The following is a 26066-nucleotide window of genomic DNA, read 5'->3' on the forward strand; positions in this document are numbered from 1 at the left end:
ATAGCATTCTCAAACACTAGAAACCCCCTTCCATTTTGTAATCTGAGGAAAAGGGAATATTGCATGCATGAAAATGGGTCTTAGAGTAATAAAAACAACTGAAGTCAGATAAGTATGATGCAAGATCTACTTCCTTGCCTTCTGTTTTTGGGTCAGGGAGCATCACCAGACACACAGCTGATTATTTCTGACAGTGACTAGGAATGGGGTTTCCTGGAAGCCTTAATGAATGTAGAATTAGGTGGGCAGCCAGTCCTGATGGAAACAAAGCACACAGCCTTCCCATGTCAGCTTACTACTAAGAATGGAGTGAGTAGCTTGCCCTGGCAGGGAAGGCTCTGTGGAGTGGAGTTGTGCATCTCATTAAGAGAAAGGAACAGCCCACTTCAGAATATGCTAGTGGTAGGCTTGGCAGGGGTTGGATCCACTCTGCAGGTGCCCATCCCATCTTGCATCTCACCACGACTGGTGGCAGCCTTCCAACCAAGAAGTGTTGGGAACACATGCTAATTGAGGGCTTGCTAGCTGCCTGGTTCTTTGCTAGGCACTGAGGCGATAAAGGTGAATGAATTCAGAGGTGGTATTTATTGCTCAGTGGTTAAGAACACAGTTGCTAGAACAACATGGTCTGGATTCAAGCAGAAGCTCTGTCACTTGCTCAACCTTGGGTGTGTCATCTGACCTCTCTGTGACTTGGTTTCTTCATCTGAAAAATGGGAATCATTACAGGACATACTTTCATAGGGAGGCTGTGCACCTTAAATATGCTAATATATTTAAGGTATTAAGTAAGCCAATGCATGCAAAGCATTTGCAATAATGCCTGGTACATAGTAAGGATTATATACCTGTTTTCTTCTACAATTATTTTTATGAATTGGGCAATTATTTACTGAAATCCCACTTATGTCAAGCCCTTTGCTGGATGCCAGGGCCATGGCAGTGAGTAGACATGGTCTGTTCTCTCCTGGGCTCACAGTGTTGAGCAGTAAGCCACATAAATGACTACTCTAAGTGGCAGGAAGTGATACGTCCTCTGAGAATGATTCAGATGGAGCCTGTGGGGAGCTGTAGATGGGAGAGAACAAGGACAGCTTAATAGGGAAGCCTCCTGGAGGAGGGAGCACTTCCTGTGGGTTTTGAAGGCTGGGAGGAATTCCTCACAAGAAGATAGCAGGGTGAGGGTCTGCACCAGCCCTGCTTGGAGGCTCTTCTTCTTGTGAGTGTGTGTAGGCCTTGAATGGTTCAGAGACTCGTTCAGGACCCTGCAGCAAATAAAACCATCCCAGGGAAAAAGAAAATAAAAATGATGGCCACTTATCTGAACATCATGGAATTCCAAGAAGGGAGAGGCTGCAAGAGCTTAAGTTGCAGGGCAGCGCTTCACACAGGTGGGTGGGGGTAGAACCTGGAAGGGTTTGGATTGCTATAAAAGAGGAACAGCATGAGCAAAGGTGCAGAGGCAGGGATGGGCAGAACCTGTCTAGAGAAGGATGAGCAGATGTGCATGGAGGCCACCATGTACACACTAGGAGGGAGGTTCGCAGGAGTCACGAAGGTTAAGCTCAAGGGCTGGGCTTTTAGTCCGTAAGCCAGAAAGAAGCATATAAATTTGATTTCACTTTGAAGATTTTTATGGGCTCATAAAAAACTGTATATTGTGGGCTTGTAAAACATCAGCCCAATCTGCAAAGTAGGATTCACAAAGTACGATGGAGGCAAAGCCTGAGGAAACAAATAGCACATCTGTTCCCCTCTGTGCCCCAGCTGCCCCTAGCACTCAGTCTCCAATGGCTCTGAGGTGACAGCCACAAGGAACCAGGGAGACCAGCATTTAATGGGCAGACTCTGTGCTGGCTACCTGACCTGCATCACTGTCATCGCAGAAACCTTGGGAGGCATAGGCACAGAAACCAAGGGTCGGAGAGGTTAGGTGGGTTGGAGACTTCATTCTCTCTGACTCCAAGCCTCTGCCTCATCCATTGAGGATACAAGGCAATTCAGCATACTAATCATTGTTGGATGCAGGATTTTGTCCAGTCAGAAGCTAGAAGGCTCACGCCTATAATCCCAGCACTTTGGGAGGCCGAGGCGGGCGGATCACAGGGTCAGGAAATCGAGACCATCCTGGCGAACACGGTGAAACCCCGTCTCTACTAAAAACGCAAAAAAATTAGCCTGGCGTGATTGCGGCCTGTAGTCCCAGCTACTCGGGAGGCTGAGGCAGGAGAATGGTGTGAACCGGAAGGCGGAGGTTGCGGTGAGCCGAGATCACGCCACCGCAGTCTAGCCTGGGCGACAGAGCCAGACTTTGTCTCAAAAAAAAAAAAAAAAAAAAAAAAGGAAGCTAGAAATGCCCTATGTACACTCTGAGCAATCAGAATGGTTTCCATTGTGTTAGCCATGACATTCACAAAACCCGTCTTGTCCCGTCTTACTGCTATTTGAATCATTAGTATTAGGCTGATGAAGGAATGAATTAACCTGAAGACTTCCATCTCCAAGGAGGCACTCTCTAAACCAAAGTTTTCTAGGGATAGCACAGAAATGTAAATAATGATTAAATAATTATTTATTTATTTATTTATTTATTTATTTATTTTTTGAGACGGAGTCTCGCTCTGTCGCCCAGGCTGGAGTGCAGTGGCCGGATCTCAGCTCACTGCAAGCTCTGCCTCCCGAGTTTACGCCATTCTCCTGCCTCAGCCTCCCGAGTAGCTGGGACTACAGGCGCCCGCCACCTCGCCTGGCTAGTTTTTTGTATTTTTTAGTAGAGACGGGGTTTCACTGTGTTAGCCAGGATGGTCTCGATCTCCTGACCTCGTGATCCGCCCGTCTCGGCCTCCCAAAGTGCTGGGATTACAGGCTTGAGCCACCGTGCCCGGCCAATAATTAATTTTTTTAAAATGGCTGAACAGAACCCTCTCCTACCCACTCAGTGGCTGTGGTGAGTGGGGGCTTCAGGCTTCTGTTTTTGCTTTTGTTTCTTTTCCTAGAAAGCAGCAGACAGCCACCATAATCATCTCCTCTTCCCAAGCCCCCGACCTGTGTAAATGGCAGGGCTGGAAAAACAGGACTTGGAGTGAGGGGGATGGGGAAATAATTTATTCAAAGCTCCCCTGCCTCAGCCACTCCATGTCTGAGACAAGCCATGGTCTAGAACAGGATGAAAGCTGCCCATTGTTAACTACAGGGGCAACTTTGATTGAATGGAAAGAACTCTAGAGTTGTGTGGCTTAGATTCAGTCCTGCCTTCTCTTCTGTCCTTCTGGCCATGGGTGTTATTCTGGCACCTGTAAAATAGACATATCATATCTTCTTCAGAAGCTAGGGAATTCAGGGAGGCCATATGAGTGCGTATTCAGGCTAGAGCCTGGCACCTATTGGACCCCCAAAACAACTTATTTTGCCGCTCTCTTTTATTCACAAGATAGATATCATCCTTATCAGAATTTTCGCTGGACTTTGATATAATGGGCCAAAGTCTTATAATCTTAGACTTGGGACCATTTGGCATGTTAACTTTATATCAAGATGGTATCTGGTGAGCTATTCCATGGCAGTCTTTACTTGCAACCTCCTTATGCCACTGAGAGAGGGAACTGACATCAGGCATTGTTCTCTATTTTATTTGGCCTCCGTTTCACTTGGCATCTGTTTCTAGAGCACCTCCTTTGTGCCAGGGCCTGAGCTGGGTCCTGGATAGACTGAACTGGCTAAGGCAGGACCCTGCCTCAGGGCTTTGGGAGTGGCAGACACACCGACAGTGGTAATTCCATGTGGCATGTGTTGTGGGAGCCAGAGACACAGGGACTGAGGTGCTGAGCAGCACCACAACCACCCCTGCCTGGAGGGGTCAGGACAGGCTCCCACAGGCAGACCCAGCTGATCTTGATGGTCAAGTCTGAGATGGCCAGAGATGGGGGTAACAGCATGGGCAGCAACACTGGGCTTGGGAGAGGATAACACATTCTGGAAACTGTGAGTGGATTTGTGAGAGTCTTTAGATGGGGAAACCGCTGCTATAAGAAATCAGGAGTATCTAATGAATGTAACCCTTGGGAAGTCTTTTCTTTTCTCTGGGCCTGTTTCTCTATCCTCCAAATGAGGGCCCCTTCCAGCCCCAGTGAGCCACGATTCTCTAAGTCTATGGCTCACAGCCTGCAACTCAGTATGAAACTGACTTGGATCTCTGCCTGCTTATCTTATCTTCCTATTTATATTTGGAAACCTGCTTCTTCTTCATCTGTTAGAATTGCCTACAGTGCACACCCTGGAAATGTCTCTGTTTACCTTGATGTGCTATGAGCACAGTCCAGGGTTATTAATAAAACCAGGCAGCATCCCAGAAGCCAAGGGCTGGAACACAAATGTGTAGCTCACTTTCTTGTCTGGGAGGCCTTGGTGGCCATCACAAGAATGCTCACCCTGTACGGGCCTCCTCTAACCTCACGGCCAGGATGGGATGAGGACCCTCTTGGCCTTTATGGGAAAAACACTGACCCGCTTCATCTTTTCCTTCCCAAGGCAATGAAATTCGCTGTAAATGCAAGGGGCTGCAACCTGACAGCATATAGATGTTTTGGGACTCACATTCTGTTTTTAATATCAAAGAATTGAATATAAAAACAATGACATTTTACCAAACATGTGGACTTCCACCATCTCTTAGAAAGTCAGATTTGTTAACACTAGGCTCGCCATCCTCCACTGGCGGTGAGTGGGTGCTCCCCTTTTCAGAAGAGCATGAGTTCTAGAGTTTACCATAGTCCCCATCCCTCCTTATTGTCTTGCTTCTATAGGCATTCCTCTTTGCCACACTGAGCTTCATATCCTTTGGTTTCTCATCAGATAGTGCATAGTAATTACTTGCCTGCTACTGATATATACCCAACTATAGAGCACTGTCCAGGTAACAAGGCCCTTTCCTGCTTCTTTTCTCATTCCGTCCTCACAGCAGCTTGCAGAAGTGGGTGTGGTTATTCCCATTTTACAGGTGAGGAAACCAAGGCCCAGAGAAGTGAAATGATTGTTCTGTGGGTCTCACACTTGGGGGGTGGCTCTGCAGAGTGGGTGGTGTGGCCTGGGGGGCAGCAGGGGCCTGTGCTAGCCTCGAGTTAACTCTAACGTGCCGTGTAGCCCTGTGCAAGCCCCTGCCCCTTTGGGAGCTCCGGTTTCCTCTTCTGTAAAGTGAGGTCACTGCCCTAAATTAGAAGTTGGTAATGTGAGCATGTGGCTGGGAAAAAATAACTGAAAGTTAGCATTTTCTGCCGCTGTGAATATGGGTAATAAAACACAATAGCATTAGCAATCTCTGGGACTTTGTTACCAGGAGGAATCAGATATTTTTGTATCCCATTATAGTTGTTGCAGATACCTCAAAATATCACTTACACTCATCACTACCTCAAGGTTATGATAGTTATTAGACCTACCGTTAGATCTTGTTATGACTGAAAAAGGAAGAAAAATCTAACTGTCTCACAAATTTCTCATTTTAACATTTTGATAGCTATTTAAATATAATTGGTTTTCTTTGTAATCTTATTTTCATTTTACGAATTTAGAAACATTTTTCTGAGAAGGGGTTTACAAGTTTCAAAGAGGTCCATGGGACAAAAAGGCGAAGGCCCTTGATCTCCAGGCTGCCCAAACTCCTGGGACTCCAGACTCCTTGAGGATTAGGCCCGAGGCCCCTCATTCAGTGCCAAGCTCTGCCTTGGGCCCCTCCACCCAGCCTGAGCCACCTTCTCACCAGTAGCAGCTTCTAAGGCAATTCCCTGGGCCCTGTGCCGCCCGGTTGGCCTTCAGTTACATCAGATCAACATCTCCCAATTGTCAGTGGCTGAAGCTGTCTGAGAAGCCCGGGATGGGGTGGGAGGAGAGGCAGTGCAGGCTCCTGCCCTCCCACTGGCCTTGGCTCCAAGTTGAGTTCTCCTGTGTGGGAGGGCACGGTGCTGCTCGGATCTCTAGGGCTCCATATCCTCTCAGTTTTCGTCCTCCCCATCCTGCAGATCCTTGGTGGGGAATCTCGGATCTCGGGGGCCTGGGCAATTCTTGTTGTTTTGCAGAGAAGGCAGCTGAGACACAGAGAGCAAAAAGCCTAGGGTCACACAAAATGGAGTGTTTGAGGAAAGGAAAGAATGGCAGAGCAAAAGGAAACGGGGCTGCTGAGAGGGGCTGAGCCATGCTGGGGCCCATCACCAGGGCTGGGGTCACGTCTTCTATGAGGACGAGTGCAGGGAGACTGGTTGGGAGGCCATTGTGGAAGCTCAGGTGAGAGATGACTGTGACTTGAATAGGGTAGTAGAAACAGAGATGGTGAGAAGTGGACAGAATCGGGAGAGACTGAGGAGTTAGAACCAGCAGGACTCAACGATGGCTTAGATCTGGGGGGTTCAGTGCAGGAAAGAGGGATGTCAGGAGTGACCTAGGTTTCTAGCTTATGCAGCTGGTGGAAGGTGGCATCACTTATTGAGATGGGGATCAGCAGAAGAGGACCCTTCGGAGAGAAAACGTGAGGATTGGGTTGTTGGCCCTCTGAGTTTGAGGTGAACAGGTGGGCTCAAGCACCACAACACGTGCTTCTCGTACCCACTGCCACTCTGTGCAACTGGGGCAAATCTCATTGCCTCTCTAAGCCGCCGTGTCCTCAGTTATAAAACTTTGGGAGTAAAACCAACTGTATAGGGTTGTTGTGATGGTTACTATGAGCATGGAGTGGAAGCACCTTGCACATTGTAAGCCGTCAGTGAGCACAGGTGATCTGACAGTGGTTGATTTTAATTAAACATATATCCTCGGGAATCTTAAAAGATCCTGTTACAAAGAGGCACATCTGGTACATTTCCTCCCTTACGAAATAAAATTTGGAGTCCATTACTATGGCAGCAGTGGTGGTGATGATGAGTCTAGGTTTTCTTGGCTGTTTGAATGAAGGACATACATCTGCCTCCATCATTTAGGGAGTTGGTATTATACAGAGTGGGCATCATTGGGCTGGAATATATATATTTGAGTTCCATTTCTGCTTCAGTGGCCTTGGGTAGGCTACATAATCCCTCTAAGCCTTGGTTTCTTTGGTTGTAAATGGGCATGGTGACAATATCTGCTTCTGAGGATAGTTATAAAATGCAGACTAAATGTGTACATGTAGGGTTCATCTAATGCACACTACCAGGGGCATAGTAGGTACTGAATGAAAATTAATGTCTTTCTCCTTATGTGACCATTTCTTGCCTTAGGGAAGAAAGTAGAAAGGGACCTCAGGCCCCTCCCAGCATGACCTCAGCCCACCTATCTTGCCCTGGTCTTCTGTCACCTCCTTTCCTTCCTGTGGTCTAGCCACTACAGGCAACAGCACTTTCCCCACATGGCTTCCCTCAGCCTAAAGGCCCCTTTCTCATCCTTTGACTACCAAGGGCCTTCTTAGTCTCCAGGCCCAGGCAAGTGCGCTCCTCTTCCAAAAAGCTTTCCTGATGCTGCCAAGGAGGGTCCCTGGTCCTGTCTCCCATATCCCTGAGTAGAGCACTGTCACTCGGCCCTCTCTTGAGCACATTCCAACACTCAGCTTTGGGTTACAGAACAGCTGTGTCTCCTTTACTATAAACCTCGTGTGCCTTGTCTCTTACAGTCTCATGTGACCCTCAAAGCTGAGCATAGGATCCACACATAAACATCATTTAACTGCATGGAATTGAATTAACTGGACTGGTACAGGCTAGGGCAGCAGCTCAATCACCCCATCCATGGCTCCAGACTCGAGTGGTGCAGGGATCAGAGGGCCTAAAGCAGAGGAGCCCCTGCGCCAGCAGAGTCAGAGAGGAACAGTTCGGGTGGATGGTTTTGCAGTTGGTGCCTGAAAGGAGCCTCCACAGGTCAGCTCTGAGGCAGCCAGGTCCACAGCCTTCAGGAACTGGGCTGCTGTAGCCAGGCTGCTAGAAGAAGCTGGCAAGGGTGACCAGTGGCTTCACAAATGAAGTTAGGGACCCTTTCCTTGGGCCTAGATCAGCCTTGGCTCTGCAGCTTTATTTGTTCCAGCCTCCCTCCCAGCCTCATCCCTCTAGTCTGTCTTGAAAGCAGCCAGAGTGATTATCTCAAGGACAAATCTGGCCTTCTCTTTGCCCAGCTTAAAAGCCTTTGGTGGATGACCGCATTGCTAGAAGCTGGCCCCTGAGCCCTTTGTAGTCCCTGTGCTCAATCAGAGGTTCCGCATCTCCTTCTAAAGCTTGTGCTTCTCAGGATGTATCCACATTTTATGCCTGTTGCCACAGACCTTTTGTTTTGAAAAGATTGTGCTCATGAGTCTCCCTTGAAGTCTCTCTTGCCCATCCCATCCCAGTAGAGTTGACCTCTTCCTCACTGGATCCCACTATAGATAACAGGCTCCCCATCCACCAGTAACATTTTGGACCTTTTTAGTGCAGTGAGCATGTCTTATTAACCATGATTGGTAGTAGACATGGTAAAAGCAGTGAATATTCTTAAGGACTGACTTGAAGGCCTCAACTCAATGTTTGAGAAATGCCAGTTCTCTCACCAGCTCTGAAAGGCTGGAATAAAGATCTTCACTTTGCAGATAAAGAAGCTGATGCTCAGAGGAGTTAAGTAACTCTCTCAATGTCACAAAACTTACATGAGTCAGAACTGGGATTTGAACATGGATCAGGCCCATGCTCTTTTCACTCCTCCCAGCCACCAATTGCAATCTGAGTCTGATGTTCAGAGTAAGCAACCAGCATTGCTTATTAAATGCAAGAGGGTGAGTAGAAAGTTGCTGAGTGGATAAGTTGATCTTTCAAGAAGAGCTGACTTCCTTGTTTTTGTTTTTCTATTAAAAATCTCTCTCACGTGGTTCTGTGGGCCTGGTTAAAAAGAAATGACAGTATGAGACAACCTCTTAGATTGTTCTTAGACTTTCCATGTTTTTAGGTAAATAAGAAAATCTGTTATTTCTGTTGCACAACACAGAAAATGATCTCACTCTGAGAGGAAGTTGATGCAGAGTGTCCTCAGCTGGGGAGCACCTGCAGGGGAGGCAGCTGTGATGAGAGCACCCAGAGGAGGATGCAGCTGGTCTTTGGAGGCCAGTTAATACATTAGGATTTCACTCTTGGCCCCACTAAGCCATGGTAGGTTAGTAGGTTGGTAGGTTGTTGAGGCTGAGGTCCTGTGGCTGCAGTACAATGTTCTCATCCTAAATTGCTTCACACCACCAAGACCGTCTCAAAAATGGTACCTAAACAAGAGGGAGGGAGAAAGGACAAAATCTATGACTCTAAAGAAAACCAAAGTGAGCATGTTTCAAGGATCTGATCAGCAGTGGATGTCCGGGGGGAATATCCAAGCCCCGACAATGAATGATAACACTGGAATTGACAGACCATGGTCCCTGGAGGAGAACACATCTTTACTCAGACATCCAGTGGCAGTGCAAGCAACTCAGCTTAAATCAACAGAATTTCCTGAAATTGCCTTTCGCATCTCAAGTGTAGATACTTCCAGCTCAAGAAGCATCTCTGAGCCTCAGGATTCTTGGGACTTTGTGAGCAGGGACAGCAGAGACTTCCAGAAAGAAGACATTAGCTTGCACCTTCTCTAGCCCTTCTTTGCTAAGTTACTGGGACCTTTCCCTTGCAAGTTGTGACCCACTTAGCCCTAGAGTCCGCCTTGATACAGTGAGACACCAAGTGGAAGCCTCAGCCCTCCTGGTAGGTGAAGCCTGGAAGTTCAGGTGTCCTTCTTCCAACCCTTTTCCCAAAGTACCCAGGGCTTACCAGGCCATCCCATTTTCCATTCCCACTCCTACCATATTAGCCCAACACACAGAACTGGACTTCTGCCCTGGTTTTCTATTCATATCCTTGGTTCCTGCCTGGAACTGGAAGACTCTTGAACTTCAGTGAGCTTGGATATCTTCCAAACACCCTACCAACCCAAACCCCATCCCAATTACCCCAGCTGCCTGGGGACCTATATGAGTGGGCCAGCCACCCATCATTAATAACAATGAATAGTGATTATTAGTAACTAAAAATTATAGTAAGTCATTATATAATTATTATTATGATTAATAGTCTAATGGTTTAGAGCATGACTTCTGGAGCCAGACTGCCTGGGTTCAAAATCCTGGCTCCAACATTTATTTTGTGACTTCAGGCAATTTTGTTAACCTCTCACTACCCCAGTTTCTATCTATAAAATGAGGCAAATAGTAGTACTTAACTCACAGAATTATTTATAAGGGTTAAATGAGTTAAAATATTGTAAAGTGCTTAGGACAATGTCTGGTACACAGTAAATACCTTATTGTTAACTAGGATTATCACAGTCTAGCAATTAGAATAATATTCACCAACATTCGTTGAGCCTTTGCTAGGTCATAGACATATAAGTACTGCAGCAACCCAGGGGTAGGTACTTTTACTATCCCCACATTTCATATGAAAACACAGAGACTTAGGGAGGTTAAATATGCCACCCAAGGTCACTCAGAGAGGAGGAAATAGAACCAGGGGTCAAATCCAAACTCTGATTCCAGAGCCAATGCAACATTTAACAAAGACCTAGTGGACCTCACCAGTTATTCCAGTTCCTCTTCCTGGGATCTTTAGCTGAAGAAGGACACTCTATATAGAGCGATGCTTAAATAAAAGGAATCTTGAAGTAGATTCTTAAAGCAGAATCTTGAAGAGAGGAGCCTTCAGACACAGTCAAGGCCAAGACTATTTACTGCATCTTGGTCTTGTCTTTCCAGCTAAAACCCAATTTCTTCCTGGGCAGGAAATGAGCTTTTATTCTTATCCTGTGCCTCCTTGGCATGAGTGAGTTCCTAAGCCCTACATAATAGGCCCCAGTAAATCTCTGACCTTCTGGCCTCCTTCTACTCCTTGCACTAGTATGTTAGTGGCCTAAGATGACCAAAGTGAGGGCATCAACACCTTACATGCAACTGATCATTATGCCCAAGGTACTTTGTGGTGAGCTTGAGAAGAAATGGTGCTCTGCACCACAGCCCAATCTCTGACTTACATCCTGGAGACCCTACAGGAAAGTGGGGAAGTACAATTTCAGTTAGTTCAGTGAACCAAATGCTGAATTGAGTACAAGGTAGACTCAGGGAGCAGGGAAGAGATGTCGTTAGGGAAGTACTGAGCCTCTCTGACCAACAATTAATTCAAGAAAGTAACTTAATATTCACAAATATAGGGATTGATCTATAGAGAACCATCAAGTCAATCATGCTAGTAATGTAAATTGGTTTTAAAATGTTGGGAGAGAAGGCAGTGAATTAGATATAATTTGGTATACTATATTAGATATAATATATAATTTGAAATTAAGTCCATTTAAGATAAGGCATTCATTGAATAGAGGCAAAACATAGGGTGGAGAGAGGAAGGAGCTGCAGAAAAGCATGAGACATGGACTTTTTCAGATATGTTCACCATAGTGTTCTTGTGGCTGCCCAAGCCAGGGCTTTGAGTTTTGTACATGGAGAGAAATGGAACAGTCCTTCATGAATAGACCCTTAAATTAGACCCTGCACATTTGAAGACAGGACTGGTTTGTCACTGGAGCTGCTTTCTGTATGAAGACCTGTGTTAACTTCTGTGAAAACCTAGAGGTAATTGCTTGATCCTTGAAATAGATAGGTTATTTAAATATTTTTTAAAAATATTTTTACAGAAAGTAATCCAGCAAATATTCAATGAGTGCCTAGTATGTGCTAAGAACCATGCTAAATTCTGCGTAGACAGTGGTAGACAAGAGAGATCAAGTCTCTGTCCCGATTGTATTAGTCTGTTCTCGCATCTGCTGGGCTTCTGGGGAGACCTCAGGAAACTTACCATCATGGCAGAAGGCAAAGGGGAAGCCGATACTTCACATGGCTGGAGCAGGAGGAAGAGGGAGCATGGGGGGCGATGCCAAGAGAACTCATCATCAAGAAGACAGTACTAAGAGGATAGTGCTAAACCATTCATGAGAATCCACCCCATGATCCAATCACCTTTCACTAGGCCCTGCCTGTGGCATTGGGGATTACAGTTTGACATGAGATTTGGGTGGGGACACAGATTCAAACCATGTCATTCATAGAGCGTACAGCCTGGTTCTCATTAAGCCAACCATGCCAAACAGTGCTTAAATACAATTGTGAGATGTGCTGCAAAGGAAATCCTAGCAAATAGTCAGAGGGGCTTATTTAACTTGGGGGTTCAGGGCTTCTCAGAGGAGACGGCGTTGGAGTTGAGAAGCCTGAAGGGTTCATTTGGGTCAGCCGGGCAGAGAGGAGAGCAAACAACCTTTCAGCCCGAGGGAGCAGCACCCAGGGTCTTGATCCATTTGCAAGCCTGAACGGGGGCCAGTTGGCTCAGTTACAGAGACTGTGGGGCAGATGGATGTATCTGCAATACCTGAGCAGTACAGCAGCCAGGTTCTGGAAGCAGCCTTGTGAGGCACAGGAACACATGAAGGACTTTGGATTTTATCTTCAGTAGAATAGGAAACTGTCAGAAAGTTTTAGGCAGAAAATATAACCCAATTTGCATTAAAAAAATCCTTCTGGCTTGAGGTGGTGAGAAAATTGGAGTAGAAGATGTGGGAGACTAGTGGGAAGCCACTACGGAAGTCCCCTAGGGAGATGATGGTATCATGAATGAGGGTGTGGTGCTGGAGAAGGAGGGAAAAGAGCCAAATTAAGGTGTATTTAGGAGGTAGAACTGATAGGATTTGGTGACTGATAGGCTGTGAGTAGTGACATGCTGGGGGGTGTCAAAATAGGTACCCAGAATTCTGGTGGGAACAACTAGTAGATGTTGGTACCCTTTACTGTGATTAGACATACTGGAAGCAAGCTACAAAATCATCAGGGTAAAAGACAAATGGCAAACTCTCATGTAGCAACCAAAGAGAGACTAACACCCACAATGAGTAAAGCACAGTGAACATGCAATTCCCAAAGAAGTGTGATGAACAAGAAACCGAGAGAAAGATGTTTAACTGATATTCAAGAGAGGCAGATTAAAATAATTAGGTACCATTTACCTATCGCATCAATAATGATGTTTTAAAGTATGCTAATGCCTAATATTTATGAGAGCGAGAGGAATTGGCATGTTCATATACTGCTGGTAAAAATGACAAGTGATACATTCAGGTGAGGAGCAGCTATAATTTTTTTAAATGTTAAGCAATACAGTAGAAGCATATAATCAAACAACCCTACAAGAAATATGTACAAAGATATTAGAGTATTTACACTAGTGAAAAATTAGAAACAACACTATGTCCATCAGTAGGATATTAATTATAAATCTATGTAACCATTGAAAAGCATGCTATTTTACTAAATTAAAGATAGATTAAAATTAGCTTGTATGGTATGATCTCAGTTTGTAAAGCATCTGAATGTACATTGTGTGGATGTCTGTGTGTGTAAGTATTCATACAAAAAGGCTTAAAAGGAATTATATCTAAAATCATATTGACGGTGTTGAGTTTTTATTGTATTTAGTAAATAGCCAGAAAGAAAATACTTTTTTAAAAAAAGAAAACAATGCATGACTGCAGTGTAACAGAGTCTGTAATAAGCGTTGCTGTGAGGGAAGCCAGAGGAGGGGGACTAATTCTGACTCTGGTTGGTGGGAGAAGGCTTCCTGGAAGAGGTGTCATTGGACAGAGAATGAATAGGGGGGTCTGTTTGTGTTCCTGTTTCTGCACAGTTTGTAGCTCATATTCAGTGCAGAAATGGGCAGCTCAGCAGAAAGCAAGCCCAACCCAGTTCTATGGGACATTCAACGTGTTTGCTCTCTGGTCATAAAAAATTCATGCCAATTAATTTAAAACCAGATGACAGGAAATGGAAGCTTAGAGCTTTAAAAAGACACTAGACAACAGCTTCGATCAGTGTCCAGTACAGTCACTTTGTCACTTTCTCCCACTTCCCCTCACCGGCTTGGGATTTTATACTCATTTGAAGTGGCAATGGTATTCCTGGGTATTAGGTTATCAGCCTTTTCTATTTCCTCAGTTACTATTTTGGATCATTGAAGAAAGAATCACTTTCAGTTCATATTTTCAAAACATGGTTTTAGAAATGATGCAGCTTTATACTAAAGCGCCCTTTTGGGAATGTAAATAAGTATCGATATAATCTAGTCACTTTATGGAAAAGTGAGGACAACATAACAAAACAGGATGACCCTGCCTGGATTTGAAAACAACTTAATTGGTGGCCATATGGCACAGAATTGCATATCTGGGGTCTGAGGAGGGGGACGGAAGCTGAGTGTGCTCCTGGGGCACTGGGATGGGTTAGAAGCAGGCAAGCAGAGGCCTGGTCCCGGCTCCTTCAGTTACTAGCTGTGTGACCCTGGTGACTTTCTTGACATAGACTAAGTATTAGGCATTTTTACGATTTCAGCTTTGAAAGATGAAAGACTTCAGTTCTGAAGTCACAGTGCATTGAAGGACTTCAGACCAGCTCCCCAAAGTGTAGTAGGGGCACCACTGGGAGTTCGCATAGTACATGGATGAGCATTTTCAACTCCAAAACTTATTTTAATAAATTGTGTGTGTGTGTGTATGTATATATCTATATATATACACACAGCACCTCACACCTATGACTTCCTATTGTTCGAATGGTTTCAATGACAAATTCCTTCATGTTGCAGCAACCATTTTGTAATTACAGAACCTGTCTTAGTCACAAGGTTGCTGTTCATAGGAGAAAAAGGGCAGAAATAGAGCTGCAGAAATATTTTTTGAAAATTATTTAAAAATATAGTTAAGAAAAAATATGAATTGATTTGGGAAAATTAGTAAATGATAGTAGAGGTGACACATGGATATGGCAAAAATATGAATGGGGTACCAAAATTACAGCATCCGGCCTTAGACGGCTTGCTGAGCCTTGCTGAGCTGCAGTTTTCTTGCCTATAAAATCTCCCAGGATAGTTATAAGGATCATGAAATCATATCTGTAGGTATTATTAGCTCAATAGCTGTCACATAGTAGGGACTCAAATATATGAGTTTCCTTCTCTTTTCCTTAGCCTTGCTTTTTCAAGTTAAAAAGGGTATCTGTGACCAGCCGGTCCAGGTTCCCTATTTTTCAGATGAGGCAACTGAACCTAGACTAGGGAAAGGCCAGTCCGAGGACTCCAACAGATTGCTTGCTTCTCACTGTTCTGGGCTCAGGTATGGACAGTGCCTGTCAGAGACCTGACCACACACCTGGAAAGGCCTTGGGGAAACTGATGAAAAGGATGGGAAGGAAAATGAGTTAATAAGGGCAATGGTCAATGGTCATGGCCTAACATAGGTGGCAAGAGAGGAAAATCATGATTGGCATGGTGCTTTTTAATATAGTATATCTTGATAACTTCTGCTCTGAAAAATGGTAAACTCTATGTATAGAAGGAAAAAAAAAAAGCAAAACAAAAAAAGAAAAGCCCAAATTGTTGGAAGTGAATGTGTCGAGATTGTGGCCCTTTTCTTTGCTTTATTTCTCCTGATATTTTTAATGGTCTTTTATATTTTGACATCTATGAAAAGTAAAAAGTGCCCAAATGACTGGAAGGCTGAATTTTCTGCGCTGAGAGTTGGGCACCATCAGCGAGTGTCCTGCTTGACACATAACTATTCATTATCATGCTTAATTTATTATTGCACTTCATGTTTTAGTTATTTTGCAGTGCCTGACCACTCAGTTTTCCCAGTTACCTGGAATCATAGGTAGTTGGTAACCAATTCTAGGCATAAAACCTGTGATGCATTTTAGTCCAGCGGTCTCAAGGAATTAATTGTGTTTGTCTTCTTGTTTTGCAGATGGACAAACTGAGAATCAGAGAGGGCTAGTGATCTCTTGGACACTTGGTCAGTAGGTAAGTAATGATGCTGAAAGTGAACCCAAAACACGATATGCTTCCAGTCTGCAAGACCTAACCCCTGCCAGATCGATTGTCCCAGGCTTGTGACTTTTCTGTTTTGTGCAATTCAAGTCAGTATTGCACAAGTCATTAAATAAGATGAGCCGGTTTGAGGCAACTGAGTATTACTTGCACTTGTGGCTTCTGTTTGTTCCCAGTGTGGAGTTGACATGTTTAACAGGTGAGTCTGTGAAGTCCTTTTAGGCCATACCTGGCCAACATTGGGTCTTTCTCTGGGAATAGTGGGGCTTATTGAAAATTGGTCCATGCTGCAGTTGTTGTGACACTCACTCTCCCTTCAATAGACCCAACTGTTTGATACATCTAGAATAGAGAGCTCTGGACTAGTGTGGTCAAGACTTCTGGGCTCAAGTCCTGCAATGACCTGCTCTGTGACCTTAGGCAAGCCACTTAACTCATGGATTCACTCATTCTGCTTGCTTGCTTTCACACTGTTTTTCCCCAGGGTATTTAGTCCCAGCCTCAGCACTGGGCACTGAGAACAAGATAAATACAACACAGGCCCTTGAGGAGTTCACAACCCAATCAATGAGTTCCTCCATTTTCCCATTATTGTCTCATTATAAGAATTTCTAGCATCTGCTTTAGGGTATATAGTCTGAAGGGTACTTTGTGATCTTTCCCACAACTCTATAAGGTAGAAGGAAGTTGTTACTGCCATTTTGCAAAGGAGAAAACGATGGCGGAAAGAGTGGGCCAAAGGCATACCTTGAATAAGAAATCAGAGCTAGGCTTGAAACCCAGATTTACTAATTCCAAAACATTTATTTCTAATAACAGCAGACTCTTCCACGTGGTAACTGTAGCGTCTGAATGGTCATTGTTGCATTCTACCCCTTGGCAATGAGTATTATGTTGGGGAGATCAGCACCACTCTGGTGGTGGGATAATTTTGTGCAAGGGATTCTTTTCTGCATCTAGCTGATTGTTCCAGAAAGCAATGTTTTCTCTGCCTGAGAGTGAAGGCAGCTGTGAGCTCGCAGTAAGCTGAGAACCAAGGGAAACCTGCTGCAGGCCCGGGACTGGCTCTACCAAGTGGTTGGGATTTAGCAGATCAGAGAGAATCCACCATGGGTAGAAGGAGTGACACAGTCCCCCAGCCCCTTCTTGTGCAGTGACCTTGCTGTAAAACTGCTGCTTTTTTACCAAAGCTTAATGATCCTGGACTCTAAAGCAAGCCTGGTAGCTTCTGCTTTTGCTGAGTTGTCTTGCCTCAGGCAAGACACAGAGAATGCTGTGGATTAGAGGCTATGCTGTTTGTTTATGTGGATGACAACTCCTTGAGGATGAAGCTCTAGAGTTCCCTCAACATCTGTAATTTCAAAAGGTGCATGAATGACCTCAGTGATCTGGCTTTTATGTCTTACAATACATGTGGATGCTGTGAATTGTGACCATGGTTGATGTAGATGCACCCAGAATGCTGTAATGTACATGATACACAGGTTTTGTGGGAATATGACTGAATGTGTGGGGTATGGGATTTTTGGGGAGTATGTGTGTGTTTAATCCCTAGAAGGCAGTTCCTATTAAACACACACACACACACACACACACACACATACACGGGTGTAATTTTTCAACAACACCTAGAAATGGGCTTTTAATAAGCCTCATTAAACTCTTTGATTAGTAGGGGAGGCCAATCACTCTTTCATCTTGGCTCAGATCACAGCTCTCCCTTGCCCTCTTCTTTGGGGTCAGACAAAAATGCCTGCTATTCATATTGGTCTCTCCAAAGCCTTTTCCCCCTCACCTGCCCTCTGCAGCCCCCACTCCCACCCCAGTGCTTGTCTGATCTCTTTGCTTGAACCTCAGCACAGACAGTGCTGGTGTCGGGACTGACAGATGATAGCTGCAGGTGCTCCTGGGACCTGAGTGTCCCGTGTCTCGAGTTGTCACGGGAGGACACTTAGGGTCTTTGTTTAGGAAACACTCTGAGCTGGGAGAGCTGGGGCTCCTTCCTTTCTCGGGTCGGTCACTTACTACTGCAGGCTCTCAGCAGAGCTTTGTGTGTGCAAACCCTTTCCTTTATGGGTTGAGTTTCCCCTTGTCTGACATGGGAGGAGGTGAAGCTCTGTTGAAAGGCAGGTTTTGCCCTGGACTGCGAACATTCTGCCAGGTCTCCTGAGGAGAGCTGGTTCCCAGAGTGATTATCTTTCCTGAGCCAAGAGCCAGGTGCTCAGTGACAGGAAGCAAGGTAGGCTTAGCGACAGGCTTATGAAGCCCTGCTACAAGAATGTTCATTCGCATAACAGGACTAGGTTTGTTCGGTTTTGTTCCTCTCTGGGCACTGTCTCAGTTCTGGGGCTGGTGTGTTCTGAGCAGGAGCACCTCTGCTCCTTCTTAGAGGCAATGCGCTCCCTGGGGTATAAGCTCCTATCTGTGTCATCCTTGTGCATCCCACAGTAGCAGCACAGGGCTGAGTGTATAGAGGGCCAGTCAGTGTTTGTGGTCTACATAGAAGATGCTGGCTCCAGGCAGCAATTGCCCACCTGGGGTAACCATGCTTTGTATAATGGAACAGGCCTGCATTTATGTCTTGACTTAGCTTCTTTTTTTTTTTTTTTTTTTTTGAGACAGAGTTTCACTCTTGTCACCCAGGCTAGAGTGTAGTGGCGGGTTCTGGGCTCACTGCAACCTCTGCCTCCCAGGTTCAAGTGATTCTCCTGCCTCAGCCTCCCAAGTAGCTGGGATCACATGCACGCACCACCACCCCCAGCTACTTTTTGTATTTTTAGTAGAGACAGGGTTTCACCATGTTGGCCAGGCTTATCTCGAACCCCTGACCTCAGATGATCCACCCACCTCGTCCTCCCAAAGTGCTGAGATTACAGGCATCAGCCACCACGCCTGACCCCCAACTTAGCTTCTTACTGAACCAGCCCACTCACCTTCTCTGTGAGATTGCAGAAAACTGATGATGAGGGTGTGTCCTGCACAAGCCTGCTTATTCAAGGGCTAGTGGGGGCTAAAAACCAGCCTGCATTCCACCTCCCAAGCCGTGTGTCCCAGAGGGGCTACATCTGCCCAGAAGAAGAGACATCTTTTTTCAAATTCATGTAAAGTCAACAACGGGGCTGGTAGTAGCCTTGTTTCTTTCAGCCTCAATTTCTTCATCATTTATCTAAATTGGCTATAGGGATGATTTGTGATTATCTTAAAGTATAACTGACACATAGAGACTGATAAATCATAGTAGTCATTAGTAGTTGTAATTGTAGCAGCAGTAGTAGTAGTCATGATGTCAGTAATGATAATGCCTTATTTTTGTAGTGCTTTATATTTTGCAAGGTTCTTTTGTATTTGATTATTTCATTAGCCATGCATTAAAGGCAGGACTAGGATTGCTCCCTCTGGGACAAAGAGAAATATGATGTGACTTGCCTACTGTCAGCCCCTGAAGGCCTGACCTGGAGCAAGCATACGCCATCCTGGCAATTGTGTGAGGCTGGGGTGTGCAAAACTGGGGATGCCTGGGAGAGCTCAGAACCTCTTTCTGCCTACACACGCATGCCCATTATCTACCTTGGTCCTGGAGGTTCTGCATTTAGAACCTTCTGCCTGGTTCTTGCCAGTAACCCCATTGGTGTGCCAGCCTCTGGTCCCTGTGACTGCAGTCATTGGCTCAGAGCGGGGTCCAAACCAGGTAAGCAACTGAGCATCACAATCCTGCCTCACAGCCTAGGTGGACATGTTGCCTGGGCCTTCAAAGCCACCCAGAGAGACTCTCTAGGGGTGGGGAACAATAGCCATCTCGCATGCATTTTCCAAACACCCCTTAGTCACTGCACTTCAACTCTAGCCAACAGACATTTATGAAGCACCTACCATATACAAGACGCTCTAGTGACATCTTACATGTATTTTTTTCCTAACTTCTTCTTCTTCTTTTTTTTTTTTTTTTTAAGAGACAATGTTTTGCTCTGTCACCCAGGCTGGAGTACAATAATGTGATCACAGCTCACTGCAGCCTCAAACATCTGGGCTCCAGTGATCTTCCTGCCTCAGCCTCCCGAGTAGCTAGGACCGCAGGCACATACCACCATGCCTGGCTAATTGTTTTATTTTTAGTAGAGATGGGGTTTTACTATGTGGCCAAGTGTGGGCCACCATGCCCATCCTATTTTTTCTAACTTCTATACCTATTTATAAGATGAAATAACTAAGTTTCAAATAAGTTAATTGATGTGCCCAAGATTTCATAATTATTCAGTGGTAATGCTGGGATTTGAACTCACATATTTAGACTAGAAAGCTTACGCACTTGACTTACATAAGGATGTAGCACATGGGGCTAGCAAAAAATGGTTGTCACCCATTAGTGATAGCATTTTAAAAAGTGGTTATTAATAAAGTACTTGCCATCCTGAATCCTAACTGCTGGTTCTCCTGTGGTCCTTTCCCATCAGACTGAGAGGTTTCTGAGGGCAGAAATTGGGAGTCTCAGCCCTTAACTGGGTACAGAATTTATAGCAACTGATTGATAAATGAATGATTAACAATATTGACAATGGCTAAATGGCTGTTTCCTAGGCATAGTGTTAAGTGCCTTATATATATGATTTTGCTTATTTCTCAAAGCAACCCTATAAGATAGATACTATTATTAAAACCATTTTACACTAAATAAAAGACCTTAAAGAGTTTTGAATAACTTTCCCATGTTACATAGCTGGTAAGTGGCTGAGCTGGGAATGGGACCCAGCTTGACTGACATGAAAGCTTGGTGCTTAATGTCTCACCCAGATGTACTGGCCTCCTGCAGGTGTTCCTGCATGTGCCCTAGCCACAGCCGATGCCCATGGCTCCTTCCGAGAATTACTGGGAAGCTGTCATTCAAATCCAGTGCCTTCTAATGCAGGGCTATGTGAGGTTTCCATTTAGAAGAGACAAAGCTGGTGAAGGCTGGGAAGCTGTAGTCATGTATGAAAAGCCACTAATAGAATTAGCAAGAAGAAGGTGACTTACTGGGGAACAAACCCAATTTGTAAGACACAAGTAGGGGCAAATTCAGCCTCGAGAGGCACAATCTTTTGGGCTCTATGGAGAACAGTGGGCAAATGTTTCATTGGCACTTACTGGGAGTATTTCTTGAGTTTGGCAAGTCCACTACAGCATGCTCACTGGTGGTCAAGGACAGGAGAAAGGGGAGGTCTTGGTGCATTGCTCTCAAGGGAGGGCTTTTGCTTCTAGTGCCTTCTCCCAAGACCTCATGGACCAGTGACTTGTTTCATCACATGGAGCTTCATCTTATGCAAGCTGAAGAAACAGTATGCTGGCTTCATTGCTGCAAGCTAATTGACCCCTTGTGACTTCATCCCAGAAGGTAGCAGGAACATGTGCTCTTAGTGAAAGCCCAGCAGCCAGGAGACACATTTGAGCTGGGAAAGAGAGGGGCTTGGAGTGGCTCTGGACAACCTGCGCAGGACTAGGATTCTGATCCCTGACTCCTGCCAGCACCAGGGCTCAATTTGCATGAATCAAGGCTGTGTTCTAAGTCCTGGGATTGCAGTGAGGAGTGCTAGTGCCCTCATCTATAAAAGCTAGAACAGGAACAAGTGCTTGAGGAGACTACATATGAACACTCATTAGCAGAGGGAGAGGTATGCTGATTAACAGAACAAGACTTGTCAGAGCCTTCATAGACTTGTCTTTGGGCGGAACCAGGGCTTTGCCCTTTTGGAGGCTGGCCCTGTACACTTGAGTAACAATACTGGGCCTGGAAGCTGGACACTGAAGGCACTTACTTCCCCCCACCCCGCCCCAGCAATGGCTTTTAAATCTTGCTCTCCAGAGCCCTGAGAGTTTAATGAAATCCTCTGGGATTTCCACAGGAGATAGGCAGATTTTCTACTGACTTCTAGGCGCCCCACCCTGCAGATCCTCTTCTCCCTGTTTGCAGGGTGGGCTTCCTTGTTGCCAGGGTGGATGTTTGGCTGACACACCCCCCATGACCATGCTGTTTGATTGTAGCCGATGTCCATTCTCATTGGCAGTGTGCCTGTGCCACATCAGTTATTAAGTGTTTTGAACTGTACTCTTGTTTGCAAATCTTCTTTGGACAGAGGAAACCCGTGCTGTTCCATGCCAGCTGCATCCTAACTTAGGCACATCACACCAGTGATCAACTTTCAAGCCACCGCTACACAGAACTAAAGCAGTTTTGTTGTCTTTGAGAAGGGTTTTCTGTGCTTCCCCATCCATCCTAGGGTCACAGAGTCACCTGGATATCACCAATCCACATGGCCATGTGGGGTTTGGCTATTTGTTTACTGCCCACCTACTCCCCCCACCCCCCACCATCACCACCCCACCCAGTGACACCACAGCAAAATCCCTGGTTTTCTTGCAGTGGCAGATCTGAAAGCTGGAGTTTGTCTTTTCCATCCCAGCCCCTGGCATGTCTCTTTAGCAGGCAGATAGCATGCTTCATTGCCTGCCTGTGGACCTGGCTCCCAGATTCACTCAGCTATGCCTTTACAGACAAACAGCTCTAAATGAGCAAGATGTGCCAGCTTTTCTGGGAGGATTCCTTATGAGTACCTACTATGTGCTTTGCATTCATTCTCTCATTTAAATGTCATACCTTTCCCAGTTTGGTGTCATTCCACTTGTACAGATGAGGGAACACAGAATAAGCCACTTTCTGAATAATAAGTTTCCCATCAGTAAAATGGTCCAAACAGGAACAAGACAGTCATTTGTTGTGGTGGTATAAGGGATTCTAGCACTGGACTGTTAGATCATCTTCTGGATTACAGGATGCTCATCAGTGCTTGTTCCAGTATGTGATCACCACCGAGATCCCGGATACTGCAATGGTACAAAGGGAGGGATGGTGAGGGGCATTCCCGAGCCACTTCCATTGTTTTCTAGAAATCACACACTGATTTCTAAGAAAGCAGCAGAGGTAGACACTTTCTGCCTGTGACTGGATTGATTGGATGCCAAAAAACCCAGATTCTAGTCTAGATTCTGCAATAAGTCTTCTAGGTGACTTGGGAAATCATTCAGCCTTTCTCTTCCTTTTGCTCAAAAGAAATAACAATAACCTTAAAGAGTTGCTATGTTTATAAAATATTACATACATATAAATTGAAAGCATTATGCCAATGAGAGTTATTAGCACATATTGTTCATCCTCCTACTGATACCTTTGATCTATAATGATTTTAAAAAGTGAGTCATGGATACATGCTATCTCTTCTAGAGTTGGAGGTGGGAGAACTGACTGAGAATGAGAGGAATAGAGCCAACCCATCACTTACAGATTAGAAAGCCTCCAAGTCTAACTAAAGTAGAAACTGCCAGAAGCAGTGGCTCACGCCTGTAATCCCAACACTTTGAGAGGCTGAGTCGGGCAGATCATCTGAGGTCAGGAGTTCAAGACCCGCCTGGCCAACATGGCAAAACCCCGTCTCTACTTAAAAAAAAAAAAAAGAAAAGAAAAAAGAAAAGAAAACATGTAGAAACTTACCTCTAACCTAGGCAAAAGAGAAGTAAGAATAGATAACTTATCTTTGAGTTACCTTGCCACCAAGGGAAAAAGAGAAAGCTAATGGATTGCAGATTATTCCCCTTGGTTAACGTTGAGTCTTCCTTTGTTGAGGAGTAAGTTAACACAGATGACAAGCTATTAGCTAAGCAGAGAGAGAGGTATAGTTTGTGCAGGAATGGCAAATACTTGATGTATTAGGTTGAATTCCCCAGAACCAGACTCTGGCACAGAGATTTGCATGCAGAAAGTTTATTGGAGCATGCTCTTAGGATCAGCACCTGTAAGGGAGTAAGGGAAGAAAGGGAAGAGTTGAGCTGCAAGGCAATCACAGCAAAAATGTCAGCTGATTCCACAGGGAACTCAAGCTGGGATGGTCTTCAGATGTCTCACATTGAGTCAAAGCGAGTTGGCCTTGTTGCCCACTGTAATAACAGCTGTGGACTGCCCACAGGTGACAGCTCTCTTGGGCTGAAGACCATTCCTGGAGAGGGACTCAAATGATACCTGTCAGCAGCCAACAGCAAAAGTCCCTGCAGCTGGAGGAATGAGTGTCTCAGTCCCAAAGGAGGTAGTCAGAGTGGCACATCACAGCATTAACTACATTTGGCCTGTGGGCTACCATTCTTTCTCCCACTCCCCTGCAAACACCACTGTTGAAACAATTCTTTACCACTGCATTCAGATGAGGGCTCAGAATTTTTTCAAACACGATACTTTAGATACACATTATCAATCAGCTGGAATTTGCTCATGAAAAAGGACCCTATTTGCTACCCTTGCCCTCACATGTGTAGGAAACATTTATTGATGGTGTCATAATAAGTCTTGAGTGTTATGATTGCTCTTTCAAGATCAAATAGTTGGTAAACCTTAGACAATTCCCTGTATGTCTCCTGGAAGACAAGATTTTCTCTTATTTTTCCTTATTATGCCCTCTCACCACGTTTCATTCAAGCTCTGACTTATTTTCCCCTTACCTTAGTAAATGCAGTTTTCCCTATGGTTCATTTTTTTTCCTCTTTTTATTGACCACACACTCTCTTGTCACCTCACCCATTCTTATTTCAACTAACAGCCCACCTTAGACATCCCTTCTTCCCCCTAGTTTTATATTACCAATCATCTGCTAAATCTGTCCACCTGCTTAACCCCTCTGGCCTCCATAAAAACAGCAAATTACATTCACATTAGCCAGTAAAGAAGCTGACACTTAGCTCTCTGAAGATGCTTTTAGAAGATGTAACGTCTTGCAAGAGACAGAGCCAGGCGTTATCATGGGTCTGGAGATAAGCCAAGATTTATCATAGGTCTGTTGTCTCCCAAAGCCTGTGCTCTTTCTTCCGTACCTTTGAAATCTTTGTTGGGATGATCTCTTTATGAATCTGGATTCTCTTTACTGAGCTTTGCCAGAGTTCCCTGAGGAATCAGTTGAGATGTCTACATACTTTGATTGTCAATTCTGCAGGTCATTGTGAATCACTGCAGAGTGATAAGTTACTTCACCCCAGTGGGTGAGTTGGGGACATTTCTGCTTTCACTGAACAGAGTATAGAGTGCTGGGCACAGCCTGGCTTTGAAGTCTACTAGCTTACCATTTCATTTACTTCTGAAGATATTCCAGTGGTAAGGAGCCCTTGGGATCACAAACTCACTGTCAGGGTCAACGGGTTGGGGAGACACTGAAGCCAAGTAATGGACTGGTTATGGCTCTTGATAAATGAGAACTGTGGTCAGTCCAGCTGGCCAGGTGCCAAAAGCCTAGCAGCTTCAGAGGTGGACCCACCTGGGTTTCTGTGCTGAATGTTTGTGCCTATATCTGCCATCCTTCTCCTTCAGGAAAGAGGTATTTGGTAAAGAGGTCTTTTGCTTTTAGCTGAGGGCCAGTTCCATTGAAACCAAAGATCAATTAGGCTGTTGGGGTACCCACTGAGGCCCTATTCTGTACCAGATATTCAGCTAAGTATCCCACTCCTTCACCCTTAAGGCGTGGGCTGATGTGTTTTTAGTGTTGCTTAAATAGCAGACATGGGCCCCCACAGCTTCGTGATGCAGTGTGACTTCTGAGCTCTGACAGTTTGTTGCTCTGCCCTTGAGACAATGACTTTTTTGCATAGGGAAGAATCTAGAATCCTCATGATGAGTGAAAAGATGCGCTGATTTGAGTCCTCACTCTCTTCTCTGCTACAGATTTGCTATGTGACCTTAGTCACTTGACCTTTCTGGTCCACAGTGTTACCTCAGTGTCAGTGTTGAAAATAGCCATTATAATGCCTTAAGCACCCTACTTATTGGGGAACCGGGAATATAATGTAGGTGCTGTATAAATGATGCATGTTTCCCTTCCTCACGCCCAACTCATTACTTAGTGTGATCGCTAGAGAAGTGTTTGCTAGACATTCATGATCTACAGAACATGGATATTTCCTCAAGGAGTGCATTACATCTTTGTTGGATGAGCCAGGGCTGGATGGGTCCTGGTGTCGTCATTTGGCATGCTTTCTCACTGGACCCTAAGGGGACTAGGTTCCATACCCAGTACTTTCTATCAGCCATGACTTGGAGAAGATTCCTCTTCATTTACTGGTACTTCATTCACCTATTCCATCTTC

The 26066-nt window shown here is 45.1% G+C and overlaps 1 protein-coding gene across 1 annotated transcript in view; it reads left to right on the plus strand.

The window, feature by feature from the left end:
* TENM4 (teneurin transmembrane protein 4) overlaps positions 1-26066 on the plus strand; it is a 792673-nt gene that overhangs the window by 126216 nt on the left and 640391 nt on the right. The window contains exon 2 of the mRNA XM_011989697.1: positions 15835-15890. The gene's annotated coding sequence lies outside the window, so the exon portion shown is untranslated. The remainder of the gene's footprint in view (positions 1-15834; positions 15891-26066) is intronic.

Source organism: Mandrillus leucophaeus, unplaced genomic scaffold, assembly GCF_000951045.1.
Source record: "Mandrillus leucophaeus isolate KB7577 unplaced genomic scaffold, Mleu.le_1.0 Scaffold360, whole genome shotgun sequence".
Taxonomy (NCBI): Eukaryota; Metazoa; Chordata; class Mammalia; order Primates; family Cercopithecidae; genus Mandrillus; species Mandrillus leucophaeus.